Below are 22,051 nucleotides of genomic sequence, written 5' to 3'. Positions count from 1 at the left end.
CACCAATTTATTCGCCTCTGGTACCTGCTGTGACTTGTGCAGAATTTCACAATCTGCAGCCAACACATGCATCCCCCAGGTGACAATGCCATTTTCTTTCCAGGGCAGCCACTTACCTCCACTTTGCTACTGGCGCTGACATTCGGGATGCCCATGACACGGATCCTCTGGGTTTAGGAATACCTGAGGAACCTGCCAAAGGCTGCCCCACCTGTCTTGTTCAGAGCAGATTTGGTCATCAGGGCTGTGACTGAGTATTGGACAGGGATGAGAGGTAAGGGAGCCTATAGCAGATATCTCATTTCATTGTGCCCTTCTGCACCTTCCTTCTCATGGCCCACCCATACTTCCTTGCTAGCCGAGAGCTGGAGAGCATTTTGCTTCACTCAAGAGAGGTGATAATTGGCTAAGGTGAGGCACTTAAATTGGCAGACTGAGTGTGTGGGCTATTAGTGAGGGTCAGCATGTATTTAGTTGCTTGCTGTGTTTGATTTGCCATACAAGTTGCTACTTTTTTGACAGAGGTGGACATCAGAACAAAGGCCTGAGCCATTAAGGCAATCACGGTGGAGACCAACTCCTCCAATCTCTCTCCAATGATGCACAATGCCTTCGGAATGGCTGACAGAACCTCACACATTTTCCGTAGCTGCTCCAGAATTGCTGTCTTCATGAATGACACATGAGATGCAGTATGTGATTGACTCTTAACTGCCCTCTCAAGTGCCTACAAACCATGTGGTCATGGGAAATTAGGGATGGGCAACAAATGATGGCCTTGCCAATGACACCCACATCCCATGATAGAATAAAGAAAAAAAAATCAACACTAGTGTTATGTGGCTGTGTGTGATATGTAATTTTGTCACCAGCTATCTGGAAGACCCCATCTCTCTTTCACGAATGGCTAAACACTCAACCCACCTGCTGATTTCCATGGTTTGCTCTTCAAGAGTCAAGGATAGAAAGCAGAGTGTTATGACTAGCTGAAGAGGGATGGATGACTTCCCTCTTTTCCCAATCTTTGTTTGACTGAATCAAGTTTTGTTTTGAAAAAGGATGTTCTTGCCAATTAAATGTGCGTTTAACTGTTTAGGTGCTGTGACTATAAAAGAGACAGACAGGCTTCCTTGCGTTTTTAAAAAAGAGAATTGTATTTATTGTATTTAATTCGGTCTTAGAAAAAAATTAAAATGCTCCAACTTTCTCACACACACTTAAAGATGTACGCAGATGCTTTATCTGTTCTTCTCGCAACAGCAGCTGCTAGATCAAGTTCTTTAAAAAGGTCTCTGCCTGCAGCACATGGATAGTCAAAAATTAGCAAACAGGGTTCAAAACGCTAAAGCTTGATGGAGAGAGAGAGAGGGAGAGAGAGAATCCACTCAGGGTCTTGCTTCATCAGCATCTCATTTGTTTGCCCACTGGTCTGCAGAGAAACAAGTACTAACATACGAAGGGGTAACTGGCTTGTCACATGACCCTTTCTCTCCAGTTGCCTTGTGACCCAAATATGGCCATGGCTAATGGATTCCAATTGCTGAGCTTACACAATTAGATTATATCTGGGCAAATTCCAATGCCCAAATTTTAAATGTAATGGTTATCTCCAATTCTAGGGGATGCTTTGCTAATATGGGTAGGAGATGACCCCCATTCATACTCCTTTAAAGAAATTGTTCCTGCTGAGGCTTTACAGACAGGTTGTCTCTATTTCAATGACTTTGCAATGTAGAAAGTACAGTGATGCAAATATTTAGCCATCTTTCACTGTGGATGAAAGTCATTGGAATGTGGCTTTAGTCTTTTTAAAAATTCACTTAATGGTTTCAGCCAGTAAATGCAAAAAGTAATCTTTTATAAATCATAGCTTCAAAGCAAGAGAGTTCTAAGTATAAGAAAAGGATCGTGTGAAGAGGATTGAATGACAACATCATTGGAGGGTGACATTGAGGAATGGGTGCATGATGGCACGACGATGAGGAAGAGGTTGGCTTCTTCCTTCTGCTTGCGGGGGTTAATATTTCCTATTGGGGCCTCTCATCCTATGGCATGACCTCCAGCGATGCATCAAGACGTGGGACAGGGGGGAGACTTCCCATGTTGCCCATCCATCATTCTTGTTGCCTCTCCATAGTGAAAGACCTGCAATGGAGCTATTCTGACTCCTGCTGGACTCTCTTTAAAAAGAGATCCTACAACTGGTGATTGCTCTCACATCCAGAAGGGGGTTACTAATGCTCTGGTTGAGTTCAACATTCAAGGCAAAGCCCACCCCATTAACAGTCGGTTTCCTCACCTACAGATTGCTCCTCCCCTGCGAGTGGGTCAGTTTGGTTACAATTCTGCCCAGCGAGATGACAAATGCCAAGGTTCCGTCCTTGCAGAGGTCCAGTCCAGTGGAAGGTGTACCAGGATCCGCTGAATATGCCAACTTTTATTTTTGGAAGTTAATGAAGCTTAAACATACAGCGAGGTTGTGAAAAGGAATCATCCCTCTCCTTTAGCGTGCGTTTGTTGGAAAAGCTGTGGCAAATGGCCATTTGTGCCACCTTTCAGTAGTTTTACACAAAAGGTACTTTGGACAAGCAGGGAATACAATGGAAATATCCCCATTCTTCTTTCTAATCGATTTATTCGGTTGTTTTTTTTTTGTACTGATATTTTGCTTTTCACTTGTTCCCGGCTAACTCATTTGACTTTCCTTTCAACTGGACAGGAAATCAAGAACATCTGCCTTATTGTGTGGAAACCTGTGTCCTGCCAAAAATGTGACATAGTTGCATTAATCTGGAAGTTGCAGCTGTAGGGATTGCAGGTGCCTCTGGTAAAGCAAAGTGATCATGGCCACAAACTGTTCCAACATGCAATGAAACCAAAATGTTTAGTCATGGAGAGGTTTTCTTTCCTTGCATTAGAGAGAAAAGAGAGACTAAACAAATCCCAGACAGTTAACGTTATTTTAATTTGATGCAAACTATATCTTTCGGAACAACTTCTTATTCTTTTAAAAAACATTTTATTTATATACATAACAAAGAAACACAAAAGCCAACCAACGGCAACACGAGAAAACAACCTCCCCCTCCCTACCCGCCTCCCCCCCTCTCCCACTCTCCCTGCTGACACCCCGGCACCCACTCCTCCTTTTCTAGTTTTTCACCCCGCAGCGCTAACAAAAAAGAAAATGAAAAAACACCTTGACAACTCAATGCTCCTCCAAGAAGCCCTATGCTGCTCTTGCTCATGTATTTGCTTTATCTGGCTCCTTGTTCCACACTGTAACCAATCACTGTTTGTCAATGTACCATTTGTCAATGGTATCTGTTGATTATTCTCTTTGTCTACTATGTACGTACTGTGTACGTTCCCTCGGCCGCAGAAAAATACTTTTCACTGTACTTAGGTACATGTGACAATAAATCAAATCAATCAATCAAGTCGATGAACAGCTTCCACCTTGAGGTGAAACCCTCCTCAGCACCGAGAATGGTGAACTTGATCCTCAACATCCTTTGCGCTCGGTCCACCTCGGGGGGATGGTCAAAGACCCCCCCTCCCCCATTAACAATTCAAACACATTTGCCACGTACTTTGTGGCCTGGGTTCCTTCAATCCCTTCAGGCAGCCCCACAATCTGGAGATTCTGCCTCCTGGAGCGATTCACCAGGTCGTCCACCTTCTCCCTCACCCACTCTGGCCCTCTACCATGAGCACCATTTCTGCCTCCAATGAGGCCAGCCAGTCCTCATGTTCCACTACTGACTTCTCCACCTTCTGGAGCACCGAACTCTGCATCTTCAGCCTCTGCTCCACTCTCTCAAGAGCAGCCCTGAGCAGCTTCAATACCTTAGCTAGGTTCTCTGAGACCTCTTGCCTCTGCTGCTGGAACTTAGCATTCAAGAAGTCCACCAGTTGCTCAGTAGGCCACTTGGTGGGCAACGATACCCAGAGCCCTCTGCCATCTTTCCTTCTGTCGCAGTTCGAAAACCTCTCAGCCAGACTGCTGCCTCTTGCTCATTACACTCCTCGTCTGATAAGCCATAAACCTAGTTTATAATCTTAGGATAATAGGTAGCAAATTTAAAACGGAGTTGAGGAGAAACCACTTCTCCCAAAAGGGTTGTGAATCTGGAATTCACTACCCCAGAGTGCGGTGGATGCTGGGACATTGAATAAATTTAAGAAAGAGTTAGGCAGATTTTAAATTGGTAATGACTGAAGCGTTACGGAGAATGAGCAGTGGAACAGTGGAGTTAAGGCCAGGATGAGATTGAATTGCGGAGCAGACCCGACGGGCCAAATAGCCTAAATCTGCTCCTGGATCTTATGAACTTACGAATTTATAAACCGGCCCCACCAGGGGAGCACTTCTATCTCCCAGTGCTCATGCACCTCACACCAGCAAACACCCCTTAATTCGATGAAAAGGACCAAAGAATTCCACCTCAAGTGGGAGCCACCAAATGTGCGACCACTCACTCCATGGCCACTATCGGAATACCACGGGCAGGATTCTCCGCTCCGCCGCACCTGTTTTCTGCTGTGGTATGCCCCTGCCAGCTGCGGGATTGTCTTCCCGGCAACCAGCCTATGGGGTTTCCCATTGTGGGCACCCCATGCCGTCAGGAAATCCATCGGCATGAGTGCACTGCCAGTGAAGCGGAGGGTCCCTCCGGCGGAGGATCCAGACCCACAACTTCTTATTCTTGATGAAATTATTAATACAGGTAATGTCTGAGAAAGGCTTGATCTAGATCTTATTCAGAAATATTCACACCAGCGTTGCAAGTTCTCTAAACAACTTTCTGACAGTAAATGATCATATTCTATCAGTCAATGTCACACAGAGATCAATTCAGGGCAGTTCTCAATGTATAGCACTGATCTTACAGTCAACTGTTGATTGAAGCTTGTGATTACAGCAATTATAACCAAGCCATGAATGGAGAACAGGAAGAATGTCTTGTTTTCCTCGATCATTCGGAATTTAAATGTCACAGATTTGTAAAACAAAAGAAAAATGGTTTATTATTCCCTTGCGGCCGGTAGCGCTTGCAGCTTGCAAACGATGAGAAATTTTGGATGCTTTTAATATTGCTTCAGATCATGGATGTGAAGAACTTACAAGGCCTTACAAGTGCCTCTACACTTTCCTGGAGGGAGAGGAACTTCCAAATCACCCAATCAAATTGGGAGGGGGGCAACCTATTTTAATGTGGGTTAACTTCAAGGTAAAGCAGAGACAAAGGTTATTTCATACAAGAATGTAACAATTTTGTTTGCTAATAGTCCACCTCATGTTTGACCCCATTGGTTCCCAAATTGCACCCAGAACTTAACAGCCCTGACATTTGTGGTAAGATCCTTAAATCCTATGGGACTGGTGAGAAGGCCATTAAAATGCAAGCTTAAATGAAATAACAATGTGAAACAGAGAATAAACTGCAGAGTATCTGCTCCAGCCAAAGTATGCTCTTCAGTGGTTAACATGGCGGAGGTTTGGCACAGATTATTTCAGAAATTGACTGTGCCCGTAAAAGGGAAAAATATTTATACTTCAGTCCTATTTCTAAAAGTTTATTTATTTTAGTGTTCTTTTGTTGAAATACCGTGTCCACTCTGATTATCTGTGATCACGTCAAGTTAAAAAGCCATTAAAACATCATCATAGTTATGGTCCAAACAAACTTACAAATCTTGAGGTTAATCATCAGCCAAATGAACTTCAATAAACACTATTGACCTTGCAAAGCATATATAAAGTAGAACACCTTCATTACAAGCTTTTAATTGCTTAAAAGGTACCAGGAATGGAACAAATAACTTCACGGCTGGCTTGTGCAAAATCAGGATTCAGGCATACATTGACAATAACTGCAAACATAGCAAAGGGAAAGGCAGATGTAGATTTTTAAGTGTTCTGAATTTATTTGATCTCCTGAACTAATTTGCACCACGATGGGCCTTGAAAAATGCAATTCATTGTAATAGTGGAGTATTGAGAAACGGAATTGTTTAATTTTTAACATATGCTTCTTTGGAATATTTTGGACACAGGTCAGATCTTTTGGGATACTCCCTTTGGAAAATATTTCCCATACTGTAATATATCAACAAATTACCAATCATTTTTTAAGACATAAATATAATCTGTTAATATACGACAGGCTAACCTGGCACATGTGCTGCCATGTTCTAATGGTGTAAATCAGGTAGTCAGAGACAGAAAATGAATTGGAGTCTTCTGCTGGAAGTCTGCCCATTTTGCATTACAGTATCACTTTGGAGGATGAAGACAACCTTGTAGGAAACGTCATTTATATATTCATTTTGGGGTATGTCCATTATTTCCTGGTATTCTGTTGTACAGGACAGCAGATGTAAGTCATATGTATTTGAAATAGGTTTGTTACACAACAATATGGAAAGGCATAGAAAGGACACAGTAGTTAGGCTATATTTTTAGCTGTTTTTGCACATTTAAAAAAAATTGTGCTGGCGTTAGCTTCATACACACTTTATGACCATTATTGTAAATCTATTTTTGATGTCCTGAACAGCCTACTGGCACAAATAAGACACTCCATAGGAAGAGATGCCCAGCAAGTCAGAGGTGCTCTGTATCACATCTGTATCTGCAGGGAGAGAGATGAATGTACCTCACTTTTCCAGGTGTTAATGCATTCTTTCCTCTTCCAAAGTACATTGGAGCACAATTCAAATACTCAAATACCTGGCGAACCATGCTTTTGGATGCTCTCTCAGACGCAGTATGATATATGAACATAGTCTCTTACCATCTAATCTTAGAAGCTGGACCAGGAGACTTCAGTCTCACAGACCTGATTGTAATATTGCACTTTGCCACTTTATCATGTCGGCACTTTGACGTTTGGTGGTCACTTTTGTGCCTCTAAATGTTCTTTAAAATGTAGCGGCAGTAAAATATAGAATTATTGTAGCACAGTGGATAGCACTGGGACTGTGGCACTGAGGATCCGGGTTCGAATCCCGGTCTTGGGTCACCGTCCGTGTGGTGTTTGCACATTCTCCCCATGCCTGCGTTGGTTTCACCCCCACAACCCAAAGATGTGCAGATTAGGTAGATTGGCCACGCTAAATTGCCTCTTAATTGGAATTTTTAAAAAAATAAACAGGTACATTAACATCTCACTAATACCACTGCTCTAATTGCACAGTGGGAACTTTAGTTATGTACCATCTTCTCAGAGAATTAGAAAATTCTCAAAGGACTGCCCATCAAATTAGTTACTTTGAACTACAGTGACTGGTCTTACCTTCCGAAACAATTTCTGCACAATGTGATCAAATGGCGAGCCCATTAATCTATTCTTTATGTTGGATGTTGGTCGAGGGAACAACGTTAGCAAGAATATTGAGACAATTGTCTGATCCTCTTCAAATCGTACCAAAGAACACATAGATACAGCACAGGAACAGGCCCTTTCGCCTCCAAGTCTGTGCTGATCAAGATGCCCTAACTAAAAACAAAACCTGCCCTTTCTCGGTCCGTATCCCTTGATTGCTTCCCTATTCATGTACCCATCCAGATGCCTCTTAAATGTTGCTAATGTGCATGCTTCCACCACAGCCTCTGGCAGCACGTTCCAGGCACCCACCACTCTCTATGTGAAAAACCTACCCCACACGTCTCCCTTAAATGTTCCCGTTCTCACCTTGAACCTGTGCCCTCTTGTAATTAACAATGCCACCATTGGAAAAAGCCTCTGACTATCCACCCTGTCTATGCCTCTCATAATTTTGTAGACCTCTATCAGTTCTCCCCTCAGCCTCTGTCTTTCCAGTGAAAACAATCCTAGTTTATTCAACCTCTCCTCATAGCCAACACCCTTGAGACCAGCCAACACTGTGGTGAACATTGTTTGCACTCTCTCCAAAGTTTCCACGTCCTTCTGATAATGAGGTGACCAGAACTGCAGGCAATACTCCAAATGCGGCCTAACCAAGGTTTTATATAACTGCAACATGTGGCGGGATTCTCCCCTACCCAACGGGGCGGGCCGTACCGGCGCCGAAGAGTGGCGTGAACCACTCCGGCGTCGGGCCGCCTGGAAGGTGCAGAATCCTCTGCACCTTCAGGGGCTAGGCTGGCGCCGGTGGGTTGGCGCTGTGCCAGGCGGTGCCGAAGGGCTTGGTGCCATGCCAACCGGCGCCAAAGGACCTCCGCCGGCTGGCACGGGTTGACGCATGCACAGGAGAGCAAGCATGTGCTGGCGTGATCCCAGCGCATGCGCAGGGGGGTTCTTCTCCACGACGGCTATGGTGGACCGTTACATTGGCTGGTGCAGAGGGAAAGAGTGGCACAGGCCCGCCCACGCATCGGTGGGCCCCGATTGCGGGCCTGGCCACCGTGGCCAGACCCCCCCCCCCCCCCCGTGCCTCCCGAGGACTCCGCAGGCCGCCCACAGAGCCAGGTCTCGCCGGTACAGACCTGGTGTATTTTACGCCGGCGGGACCCGCCAAAACGGGTGGCCACTCAGCCCATCGCTGGCCGGAGAATCGCCAAGGGGGGGGGGGGGGGGGGGGGGGGGTGCTGCCAACGGACCCCCGACCGGCGCGGCGCGATTCCCGCCCCCGCCAAAAATCAGCGCCGGAGAATCTGGCAGCCGGCGCCGGGGCAGGATTCACGCCGCCCCCCAGCGATTCTCTGACCCGGCGGGGGGGTCGTAGAATCCCGTCCATGATTTTCCAACTCTTGTACTCAATACCCAGGCTGATGAAGGCAAGCATGCCATATGTCTTCTTAATCAAGATTATTATTATAATCACCTTGACCACCTATGTTGCCACTTTTGGGGAAGTATGGACCTGCACGCCCAGATCCCTCTGTATGTTAATGTTCCATAATGCCATTTACAGTATAATTCATACTTAGATGTGATCCTCCAAAATGCATCACCTTGCATTTGTCCAGATTAAAGTCCATCTGCCATTTCTGTGGCCAAGTCTCCAATCTTGTTGTATCCTCTGACAATCCTCAGCACTATCAGCAATTCCGTCAATCTTCATGTCATCCGCAAACTTAATAATCAGACCACCAACATTTTCCTCCAGATCATTTATATCAATTACAAACAACAGGGGCGAAATTCTCCCCCAGCGGCGGGATGTCCGCCGACTGGCGCCAAAGCCGGCACCAATCAGACGGGCATCGCGCCAGCCCAAAGGTGCGGAATGCTCCGCATCTTTGGCGGCCTAGCCCCAACATTGAGGGGTTAGGCCGACGCCGGAGGGATTTCCGCCCCGCCAGCTGGCGGAAATGGCGTTTGTTTCCCCGCCAGCTGGCGCGGAAATGCGGCGCATGCGCGGGAGCGTCAGCGACCGCTGTCAGTTTCCCGGCGCATGCGCGGGAGCGTCAGCGGCCTCTGTCAGTTTCCCGCGCATGCGCAGTGGGGAGAGTCTCTTCCGCCTCCGCCATGGTGGAGGCCGTGGCGGAGGCGGAAGGGAAAGAGTGCCCCCACGGCACAGGCCCGCCCGCGGATCGTTGGGCCCCGATCGCGGGCCAGGCCACCGTGGGGGCACCCCCTGGGGTCAGATCGCCCCGCGCCCCCCCCCAGGACCCCGGAGCCCGCCCACGCCGCCTGGTCCCGCCGGTAAATACCAGGTTTGATTTACGCCGGCGGGACAGGCAATTTCTGGGCGGGACTTCGGCCCATTCAGGCCGGAGAATCCAGCGGGGGGTCCCGCTAACCGGCGCAGCCGGATTCCCGCCCCCGCCCAATCTCCGGGAGCGGAGACTTCGGAGGGGGCGGGGGCGGGATTCACGGCGGCCAACGGCCATTCTCCGACCCGGCGGGGGGTCGGAGAATGACGCCCCGGAGGTCCCAGCACTGATCCCTGCAGAACACCACTAGCTACAGATCTCCATTCTGTAAAAACACCCTTCCACCACTACTCTCTGTCTTCTATAGTCAAGGCAGTTCTGTATCCATCTAGCCAGCCCATCCCGAATCCCATGTGATTTTTAGTGTTTGTACCAATCTGCCATGTGGAACTTTGTCAAATGCCTTACGAAAGTCCATATAAACTACATCTACAGCCCTTCCCTCATCAATTTTCCCTGTCACCTCTTCAAAAAACTCAATCAAGTTGGTGAGGCATGACTTTCCCCATACAAAACCATGCTGCCTGTCACTAACTAGTCCATTTTTCTCCAAATGTGCATATATCCTGTCCCTCAATAGGTTTTCCAACAGCTTCCGCACCACTGATGTCAGGCTCACCGGCCTTTAATTTGCTGGATTGTCCCTGCTTCCTTTCTTAAACAAGGGAATAACATTGGCTATTCTCCAGTCCTTTGGAACTTCGCCTGTGGTCAAAGAAGATGTGAAGATGTCTGTTAAGGCCCCAACTATTTCTCCCCTTGCCTCCCGTAGTAACCTGGGATAGATTCCATCCGGTCCCGGGGACTTGTCTACCTTATTGCAATTTAGGATACTCAACACTTCCTCCTTTGATATATTGATGTTCTCAAGATCGTTCACACACTTATCCCTGACCTCAACATCCGCCATGTCCTTCTCCCTGGTGAATACCGATACAAAATACTCATTAAGGATTTCACCCACTTCTTGTGGTTCCACGCATAACTTCCCTCCATTGTCCGTGAGTGGGCCTACTCTTTCTTTTGCTACCCTCTTGCTCATAGTATAATCATAAAAAGCCTTGGGTTTCTCCTGGACCTTGTTTGCTAAAGACATTTCATGGCTCCTTTTAGCCCTCCTAATTACACATTTAAGTTCCTTCCTACCTTCACTGTACGCCTCAAGGGCTTAGTCGGTTTTTAGATGCCTAGATCTATTGTATGCTTCCTATTTCCTTTTGACTAAGGTTACAATTTCCCTGGTCATCCATGGTTCCCAAATCTTGCCATTTCTATCCTTCATTTTTGCGGGGACCTGCCTGTCCTGCACTTCAACAGCTGGCCTTTAAAAGCCACCCACATGTCAGACGTGAATTTGCCTTCAAATAGCCGCTCCCAATCCACATTCCCCAGTTCCTGTCTAATTTGGATGTAATTGACCCTCGCTCACTGAAGCACCCTCACCTGCGGGCCACGCTTCGAAAAGACTGTTCCAAATCTTATGGAATTATGGTCACTAAACCCGAAATGCTCCCCCACTGAAACATCAATCACCTGGCTTGGCTCATTTCTCAATACAAAGTCTAGTATGGCCCCTCCCTGGTTGGATTGCCAACATACTGTAGCAAAAAGTCCTCCTGGACGCATTTAACAAATTGCTCTCAAAGAACAAAGAACAAAGAAATGTACAGCACAGGAACAGGCCCTTCGGCCCTCCAAGCCCGTGCCGACCATACTGCCCGACTAAACTACAATCTTCTACACTTCCTGGGTCCGTATCCTTCTATTCCCATCCTATTCATATATTTGTCAAGCTGCCCCTTAAATGTCCCTATCGTCCCTGCTTCCACTACCTCCGCCGGTAGCGAGTTCCAGGCACCCACTACCCTCTGCGTAAAAAACTTGCCTCGTACATCTACTCTAAACCTTGCCCCTCTCACCTTCAACCTATGCCCCCTAGTAATTGACCCCTCTACCCTGGGGAAAAGCCTCTGACTATCCACTCTGTCTATGCCCCTCATAATTTTGTATACCTCTATCAGGTCGCCCCTCAACCTCCTTCGTTCCAGTGAGAACAAACCGAGTTTATTCAACCGCTCCTCATAGCTTATGCCCTCCATACCAGGCAACATTCTGGTAAATCTCTTCTGCACCCTCTCTAAAGCCTCCACATCCTTCTGGTAGTGTGGCGACCAGAATTGAACACTATACTCCAAGTGTGGCCTAACTAAGGTTCTATACAGCTGCAACATGACTTGCCAATTCTTATACTCAATGCCCCGGCCAATGAAGGCCAGCATGCCGTATGCCTTCTTGACTACCTTCTCCACCTGTGTTGCCCCTTTCAATGACCTGTGGACCTGTACTCCTAGATCTCTTTGACTTTCAATACTCTTGAGGGTTCTACCATTCACTGTATATTCCCTACCTGCATTAGACCTTCCAAAATGCATTACCTCACATTTGTCCGGATTAAACTCCATCTGCCATCTCTCCGCCCAAGTCTCCAGACAATCTAAATCCTGCTGTATCCTCAGACAGTCCTCATCGCTATCCGCAATTCCACCAACCTTTGTGTCGTCTGCAAACTTACTAATCAGACCAGTTACATTTTCCTCCAAATCATTTATATATACTACGAACAACAAAGGTCCCAGCACTGATCCCTGTGGAACACCACTAGTCACAGCCCTCCAATCAGAAAAGCACCCTTCCATTGCTACTCTCTGCCTTCGATGACCTAGCCAGTTCTGTATCCACCTTGCCAGTTCACCCCTGATCCCGTGTGACTTCACCTTTTGTACTAGTCTACCATGTGGGACCTTGTCAAAGGCCTTACTGAAGTCCATATAGACAACATCTACTGCCCTACCTGCATCAATCATCTTAGTGACCTCCTCGAAAAACTCTATCAAGTTAGTGAGACACGACCTCCCCTTCACAAAACCGTGCTGCCTCTCACTAATACGTCCATTTGCTTCCAAATGGGAGTAGATCCTGTCTCTAAGAATTCTCTCCAGTAATTTCCCTACCACTGACGTAAGGCTCACCGGCCTGTAGTTCCCGGGATTATCCTTGCTACCCTTCTTAAACAGAGGAACAACATTGGCTATTCTCCAGTCCTCCGGGACATCCCCCGAAGACAGCGAGGATCCAAAGATTTCTGTCAAGGCCTCAGCAATTTCCTCTCCAGCCTCCTTCAGTATTCTGGGGTAGATCCCATCAGGCCCTGGGGACTTATCTACCTTAATATTTTTTAAGACACCCAACACCTCGTCTTTTTGGATCACAATGTGACCCAGGCTATCTACACCCCCTTCTCCAGACTCAACATCTACCAATTCCTTCTCTTTGGTGAATACTGATGCAAAGTATTCATTTAGTACCTCGCCCATTTCCTCTGGCTCCACACATAGATTCCCTTGCCTATCCTTCAGTGGGCCAACCCTTTCCCTGGCTACCCTCTTGCTTTTTATGTACGTGTAAAAAGCCTTGGGATTTTCCTTATTTGCTAATGACTTTTCATGACCCCTTCTAGCCCTCCTGACTCCTTGCTTAAGTTCCTTCCTACTTTCCTTATATGCCACACAGGCTTCGTCTGTTCCCAGCCTTTTAGCCCTGACAAATGCCTCCTTTTTCTTTTTGACGAGGCCTACAATATCACTCGTCATCCAAGGTTCCCGAAAATTGCCGTATTTATCTTTCTTCCTCACAGGAACATGCCGGTCCTGTATTCCTTTCAACTGACACTTGAAAGCCTCCCACATGTCAGATGTTGATTTGCCCTCAAACATCCGCCCCCAATCTATGTTCTTCAGTTCCCGCCTAATATTGTTATAATTAGCCTTCCCCCAATTTAGCACATTCATCCTCGGACCACTCTTATCCTTGTCCACCAGTACCTTAAAACTTACTGAATTGTGGTCACTGTTACCGAAATGCTCCCCTACTGAAACATCTACCACCTGGCCGGGCTCATTCCCCAATACCAGGTCCAGTACCGCCCCTTCCCTAGTTGGACTGTTTACATATTGTTTTAAGAAGCCCTCCTGGATGCTCCTTACAAACTCCGCCCCGTCTAAGCCCCTGGCACTAAGTGAGTCCCAGTCAATATTGGGGAAGTTGAAGTCTCCCATCACCACAACCCTGTTGTTTTTACTCTTTTCCAAAATCTGTCTACCTATCTGCTCCCCAACTCCCGCTGGCTGTTGGGAGGCCTGTAGTATACCCCCAACATTGTGACTGCACCCTTCTTATTCCTGATCTCTACCCATATAGCCTCACTGCCCTCTGAGGTGTCCTCTCGCAGTATAGCTGTGATATTCTCCCGAACAAGTAGCGCAACTCCACCTCCCCTTTTACATCCCCCTCTATCCCGCCTGAAACATCTGAATCCTGGAACGTTTAGCTGCCAATCCTGCCCTTCCCTCAACCAGGTCTCTGTAATGGCAACAACATCATAGTTCCAAGTAGTAATCCAAGCTCTAAGTTCATCTGCCTTACCCGTAATGCTCCTTGCATTAAAACATATGCACTTCAGGCCACCAGACCCGCTGTGTTCAGCAACTTCTCCCCGTCTGCTCTGCCTCAGAGCCACACTGTCCCTATTCCCGAGTTCTCCCTCAATGCTCTCACCTTCTGACCTATTGCTCCCGTGCCCACCTTCCGAGCCCCTGGCTGTAAGGGATTCCCAGTTAATTTGGGGGAAGTTCACCCATCACAACTACCCTGCTTTTTCATACTTTTTCAGTATCTAACTGCACAATTGCTCCGCAGTCTCCTGCGGGCTGTTGGGAGGTGTATAGTACACTCCCAACATTGTGATTTCCTAACTCCACCCATAATGCCTCACTACAAGATCCCTCCAACGTGTCCTCCCTCAACACAGCTGTGATCTGCTCCCTAATCAGCAAAGCAACTCCCCCACCTCTTTTGTTTCCCCTTCTGTCCCGTCTAAAATAATGATATCCCGGAATGTTAAGCTGCCAGTCCTGTCCCTCCTTTAACCATGTCTCTGTAACTGCAATTAATCATTGGTTTTTTTACAACGAAAATAGTGCATTTATTAATATTCAACAACTGGAAAGTAATAGGTAGTAGAGGGAAAAACATGTAATCCAAATAAGTGGATCAAAACCGAGTGCAGTTTTTTCTCATTTTTTGTGGAACCACTTCCTCCTCTTCTGTGTAATGGAAGCAGAATCAAGGTTTGTCGCGGAGGGGGAGGGGGTTCAGATCAGCCCCAGACTTCACACCGTTTCAAGAGCAGTAGCCACTTCCAGGAACGGCTTGGAAAAATTCCAAAACTGAGGGACAGTCATTTCGAACGATCTGCTGATTATTTCTCGAGTCAGCTACTTTCAGCATCATGGTCACATAGGGGTGGTTGAGGGATCTGCAGCTGTCAGAGCTGATGGCCATTCCCAGCTTCCACTGCAAGTCCACGAGCTGCCCCATGGTGAGCATGTGCTTGACAGCTTCTGCTGTCATAATTAGTTTGCCCTGTTCAGTCCACACATGGCGAATAACCTGAAGCGCGTGCTTGGACCAATTACTGCTGCCGTCTGTTAGCTTCACAATGAAATCTTCAGCTGATATTTTACTCTGCGCCGCCGACCTGAAAAACAAGGAGGTAACATGGACCAGCTCCTTTGTAGCTTCTAAGTCCAGTTCAACACCCGCAGCCTGAAGTCTTTCAGCCAGTTCAAGTGCATTCACGCCAGGAGTTTGCATTCTAGCTGTACCATGATCGTTCAATGCAGTAATCCAGGCTCTCAGTTCATCTATTTTGCCATGGACTCTTTAGCAATCAATCAAGGATGTAATTTAGCATCTCATCCAATGGATGGCAACTTTGACAATGCAGCATTCCCTTACGGGTCAGCCTGGGTTATTTTCAGAATAGTACCTCACTCAAAAGCAAAAACAAATCGACAGGAGAACCAGTTTTACCTTTTTACAGAGGAAATTAAAAAAAACTAACATTAACACACCTGTTTATATTCCAGATTTGCAGCTTTCAGTACTTTAGATCATTTTGCTGATCAGGGTAAATTATTTCATAGTGTTTGTAATTATAAGAGCCCTCAGTACACCAAACTGACTGATTGCACTAGCTGAACGCAATATGCTGAGTTACCATTTTAAGCATCATTAACTTGCTGATTACTTCAATGTGGAACTCACGCACTGGCATACATACCCGTACCCTCTGTTGCAAGCTCAAGTGGAAGCTCAGCTACAGGACAGATGGTCAGTCTATTAAATATGAATCTGTTCAATTTTAGTGCAAGGTATCATGTGAAAACTTTAAAAAACCTCTTATGATATATCACTACGCTGTGAAGTGAGCTGTCTGCTTTGCTGTTTGAGAAATACATTCTGTTTGCCATTAGTGTTTCACATAATTACTTGATCATTCCTGTTCCGTAAGACATTCAGCACATTCTACTGGCCAGGAATAACATTTTGTGTTATTTCTATAACGTTCTGGGATTGTTGCAACCTGTCAGGTATTAGATTGCTAATCTACAGAATATTTTTAAAGCAGCTGTACAGGAATTGCAGAAAAACAGTAAAATGTGAAATCTGCAGAACTCCTGTGAAGTAGAGGCCTTTGCCGCTCACTGCGTGACTAGGTACGACTCAAGCTGCAGGGTGAGTCCAACTGACAGGTGAAGAAGGCACACGCCACCCCACTCCCCTTTTGACACCATGAGCTGAAGACGCGCCCTATGAGGTCTGCGTTCAGCTCAATGCACCTTGAAGTGTTTCTTGATTTGTTGCAATTTCTTATTTGATGTAGTCTTAATTACAGACCCCCCCCCCCCCGGCTCCTCGCCACTAATCTACATCCAGCACACCAGGCACCTCTCCATTCACCCCTCCAGCTTCTCTGCCTCCCCTTCTGCACCCCCTCAACCCCTGGCACCCCAGTCTCCTCTGTTCCCCGAATCGCCTCCGCACCCTTCAAGTACACCACAACCTCTGGATGTGAGCAGAAGTGGGGCATTGCACTGCCCTCAAGCAGCAAGTATCTCAGCATTCTTCACTCCTGGAAATGCAAGATCTGAGCCGATATGCCACTGCACTGGACACATGGGGTACACAGGGTAGAATTTTAAGGGTGACTAGCGATCGGTGCCCCCGCCCCCCCCCCCCCCCCCCCGAGTCAGCGCCGAACGTTTGAAACTCATGTGACCGTTGATTGGCCGGTAGCTCTTGTATCTGGCCGGGCACAGCGCTACAGTGGTCAGCATCAGTACTGCAGCCCTCTGCGCCTGCGGGACAGGCGAGGTCGGGGCAATCGTTGCATTGGGGTGGGGGTATGAGGCAGTGGGGGAGTCCCGGATATCCAACGTCCGGGGGGGGGGGAAGAAGGTGGCCCGTGACCTGAGATGGGGGAAGGTAGCCCGTGACCTGAGATGGGGGGGGGGGATGGGAGGGAGGAGATGGGGATGGGGGGGGAGGTGGCCAGTGACCTGAGATGCGGGGGGGGGGGGAAGAGAGAAGGTGGCCCGTGACCTGAGATGGGGGGGTGGATGGGGGGGTAGATTAGGGGGGGGGTGGATGGGGGGGTAGATTAGGGGGGGGTAGATTGGGGGGGGGTAGATGGGGTGGGGGAGGGAGATGGGGATGAGGGGGGAGATGGGGATGGAGATGGGTTTGGGGGAGGGAGGGGGGATGGGGGGGAGGTGGCCCGTGACCTGAGATGGGGGGGGGGGGGGGAGAAGGTGGCCCGTGACCTGAGCTGGGGGGATGGGGAGATGGGGATGGGGGGGGGAGATGGGGATGGGGGGGGGAGATGGGGATGGGGGAGATGGGGATGGGGGGGGGAGATGGGGATGGGGGGGGGAGATGGGGATGGGGGGGGGAGATGGGGATGGGGGGGGAGATGGGGATGGGAGATGGGGGGGGGATGGGGATGGGGGGGGGGAGATGGGGATGGGGAAGGTGGCCCGTGACCTGAGATATGGGGGGGGGGAGAGAAGGTGGCCCGTGACCTGAGATGGGGGGGGGGGGGAGAAGGTGGCCCGTGATCTGAGATGGGGGGGTGGAGATGGGGATGGGGAAGGTGGCCCGTGACCTGAGATGTGGGGGGGGGGGGAGAGAAGGTGGCCTGTGACCTGGGATGGGGGGGGGGGGAAGGTGGCCCGTGACCTGAGATGGGGGGGGAGAAGGTGGCCCGCGACCTGAGATGGGGGCGGGGGTTGGGGGGAGAGAAGGTGGCCCGTGACCTGAGATGGGGGGGATGGGGTGGGGAGATGGGGGGGGGGGGAAATGGGGGCAGATGGGGATGGGGGGGGGGATAGATGGGGACGGGGGAGAGATGGGGACGGGGGGGAGATGGGGATTGGGGGGGAGAGATGGGGACGGGGGGGAGATGGGGATTGGGGGGGAAAGATGGGGACGGGGGGGGAGGAGAGATGAGGATGGGGATTAGGGGGAGGGGGTGGAGATGGGGATGAGGGGGAGAGATGGGGACGGGGGGAGAGATGGGGACGGGGGGGGGGAGAGATGGGGGGGGGAGAGATGGGGACGGGAGATGGGGATGTAGTGGAGATGGGGATTGGGGGGGAGAGATGGGGACGGGGGGGGGGGAGAGATGAGGACGGGGGGAGATGGGGTGGAGATGGGGATTGGGGGGGAGAGATGGGGACGGGATGGGAGATGGGGGGGGGATGGGATGGGGGCAGATGGCGGGTGGGGATGGGGATTGGGGGGGAGAGATGGGGACGGGGGGGAGAGATGGGGATTGGGGGGAGAGATGGGGACGGGGGGGGGGGAGATGGGGATGGGGAGGGAGATTGGGGGGGGGGTATGGGAGGTGGCCCGTGTCCTGAGATGGGGAGGGGGGGGGAGAAGGTGGCCCGTGACCTGAGATGGGGGGGGGGGGGGGAGAGAAGGTGGCCTGTGACCTGGGATGGGGGGGGGGGGAAGGTGGCCCGTGACCTGAGATGGGGGGGGAGAAGGTGGCCCGCGACCTGAGATGGGGGCGGGGGTTGGGGGGAGAGAAGGTGGCCCGTGACCTGAGATGGGGGGGATGGGGTGGGGAGATGGGGGGGGGGGGAAATGGGGGCAGATGGGGATGGGGGGGGGGATAGATGGGGACGGGGGAGAGATGGGGACGGGGGGGAGATGGGGATTGGGGGGGAGAGATGGGGACGGGGGGGAGATGGGGATTGGGGGGGAAAGATGGGGACGGGGGGGGAGGAGAGATGAGGATGGGGATTAGGGGGAGGGGGTGGAGATGGGGATGAGGGGGAGAGATGGGGACGGGGGGAGAGATGGGGACGGGGGGGGGGAGAGATGGGGGGGGGAGAGATGGGGACGGGAGATGGGGATGTAGTGGAGATGGGGATTGGGGGGGAGAGATGGGGACGGGGGGGGGGGAGAGATGAGGACGGGGGGAGATGGGGTGGAGATGGGGATTGGGGGGGAGAGATGGGGACGGGATGGGAGATGGGGGGGGGATGGGATGGGGGCAGATGGCGGGTGGGGATGGGGATTGGGGGGGAGAGATGGGGACGGGGGGGAGAGATGGGGATTGGGGGGAGAGATGGGGACGGGGGGGGGGGAGATGGGGATGGGGAGGGAGATTGGGGGGGGGGTATGGGAGGTGGCCCGTGTCCTGAGATGGGGAGGGGGGGGGAGAAGGTGGCCCGTGACCTGAGATGGGGGGGGGGGGGGAGAAGGTGGCCCGTGATCTGAGATGGGGGGGGGGGGGAGGTGGCCCGTGACCTGAAATGGGGGGGGGGGGAGAGAAGGTGGCCCGTGACCTGAGGTGGGGGGGGGGGAGAGAAGGTGGCCCGTGACCTGAAATGGGGGGGGGGGGGGGGGAGACGGTGGCCCGTGACCTGAGATGGGGGGGGGGGTGAGAGAAGGTGGCCCGTGACCTGAGGTGGGGGGGGGGGGGGGGAAGGTGGCCCATGACCTGAGATGGGGGGGATGGGGGGGGGAGATGGGGATGGGCGGAAGAGGGGGTGATATGGGGTTGGGGGGGGAGATGGCCCGTGACCTGAGATGCGGAGAAGTGCAAGTGTCACTTTCCCACCCTCCTCGTTCCTGCTTCCGCCCGCCTAAAAATTCAGGCTGGGAGGAGAGGGCGTGTAAGTGGCTACAATAAGTGACAGGGCGGAGTTCCCGCCAGAGGTCCTGCCCACCGTCAAATTGATTCTGGGGCCAGGATTCTCCGACGCCGCGCCGGGGAATCCCCGGGGGAGAGCAAGAACCGCACCTCGGCGCCGGCTCGCCGATTCTTGGGCGCCCGCCAGTCGGGGGCCGTTGAAAGCGACCCCACCCCCCCTCCCCCGGCCGATTCTCTGGGCCTCGACGGGCAGAGTGCCCGCCGAGTTCGGCTGAGTGCCGCCGGCGTGGGTCACGTATGGTCCCACACGGCGGGACCTCGGAGTTCTGTCTGGGGGGGCGGGATATCCGACCCCGTGGGGGGCCTCCAAGGTGGCCTGGCCCGCGATGGGGGCCTACCAATCGGCGGGCGGGCTGGTTCCGTGAGGGCCTATGTTCCCACACGCCGGGCCTCCATAGGGCTCCGCCATATAGCCCGGGGCCGGCGTTGCGTTGCATTACACTTCAATATTGGTCAAACTAGGTTGCAAAAATAGTCGACCTTCCAACTCATCATACGCAACAACATGGAAACCTGGATTCTTTAATCTTTGTCTTTAATAGCGATTAAGTAAGAGATGGTACATGATGTGCCTTCGACATAGAACAGTTCCAGGATTATTGTTTCAGCAATACGATTGTAATAAGCTGCTTTGCTGGGCTGATGCATCTTTAGTCAGATTAGTACAGCCCATAACTGTTGGTGTGTCTACCAGTTACCTGCAGCATTAGGGAATTATACTGCCTTTCATGCATTTAGCAGAAAGGTAAAATCATCAGCATAATCACTAATAGTCCTCAAAGTATCCCTGAAGCGATCAAACAACCTCCCTGACTCAAGGGAGTCCCTGACTTGTGGCCAACCCTAAAACAGAGAAGGTTCATTCAGGGAGGCATCAGCCACATTAAGATTCTTCATCGGGAGCACGTAGCGACACAGCTAAGGTGTTGGAGAGTGTTCACTGTTCTCCAAAGCACACTGGGCTAAATCGCTGGCTTTTAAAGCAGACCAAGGCAGGCCAGCAGCGTGGTTCAATTCCCATACCAGCCTCCCCAAACAGGTGCCGGAATGTGGCAACTAGGGGCATTTCACAGTAACTTCATTGAAGCCTACTTGTGACAAGTGATTTTCATTTCATTTCATACCCAACCCTCCAAGCGCCACCTGCCCTGCCTGTGGCAGGGCCTGCAGATCATCACTTGAGCAACCATCACAGAACCCACTGGGGTGGAAGCAAGTCGTCCTCAAATCCTGAGGGACCACCGAAGAATAGGAATGAATAATATAATAATCTTAGGGCAGCATGGCGGCACAGTGGTTGGCACAGCGCCAAGGTCCCAGGTTCGATCCCGACTGGGTCACTGTCCATGTGGAGTTTGCACATTCTCCCCGTGTTTGCATGGGTTTCGCCCTCACAACCCAAAAAAGATGTGCAGGGTAGGTGGATTGGCCACGCTAAATTGCCCCTTAATTGGAAAAAATGAATTCGGTACTCTAAATTTATGAAAAAAATAATAACATAATCTTTATTGTCAGAAATAGGCTTACATTATCACTGCAATGACGTTACTGTGAAAACCCCTAGTCGCCACATTCGGCCACCTGTTCGGGTACACAGAGGGAGAATTCAGAATGTCCAATTCACTTAACAAGCACGTCTTTCGGGACTTGTGGGAGGAAACCGGAGCACCCGAAGGAAACCCTCACAGGCACGGGGAGAATGTGCAGACTCCGCACAGACAGTGACCCAAGCCGGGAATCGAACCTGGCAACCTTGGAGCTGTGAAGCAACAGTGCTAACCATTGTACTACTGTGCAGTTGGAGGAATGAGGGCAATTTGATGCATGGAAGACATCCAGTTCTCTGCTTGAACCTTGCACCTAGCACATCCTTATCAGGTTTGCCAGGAAACTCCAACACAGCTGACACTATTAATTTTATCGGTTTAAGTAAAAACATTGTCCCTCACAACACACATTTGCACTGCAGTACTGTCGGGTTTATCACGCAATTGCCTCAGTAGCCAACACGGAGGTGTCTGAGCTGAGCTTCTGTAGTGGAGTTGCTGCAATAATTTGTCAAATAAATACTTAAATGATGTAGCTGTCATGCTGAGGTATTTATGTGCATGCCTGTGATAGAAAGGACCATAATTGACAAGGCACATCTCAGAAGGTTAAACGGTGCATGGCGAAACACACATGGCTGTACTGTGAAACTGCGAATGGCTCATTAAATCAGTTTGAAAATTCTAGCTTTAAGGAGCAATCGGTAAGTGTGTGAAATGGGGCTGGTT

The 22,051-nt window shown here is 50.2% G+C and overlaps 1 protein-coding gene and 1 pseudogene across 1 annotated transcript in view; both read right to left on the bottom strand.

The window, feature by feature from the left end:
* Positions 1-22,051, bottom strand: part of col8a2 (collagen, type VIII, alpha 2) — a 333,274-nt gene that overhangs the window by 91,338 nt on the left and 219,885 nt on the right. The window lies entirely within an intron of this gene.
* Positions 14,714-15,215, bottom strand: LOC140429861 (COMM domain-containing protein 6 pseudogene; annotated as a pseudogene).

This window comes from Scyliorhinus torazame, chromosome 1 (genome assembly GCF_047496885.1).
Source record: "Scyliorhinus torazame isolate Kashiwa2021f chromosome 1, sScyTor2.1, whole genome shotgun sequence".
Classification (NCBI taxonomy): Eukaryota; Metazoa; Chordata; class Chondrichthyes; order Carcharhiniformes; family Scyliorhinidae; genus Scyliorhinus; species Scyliorhinus torazame.
This window is presented reverse-complemented; position numbering and strand designations above follow the sequence as displayed.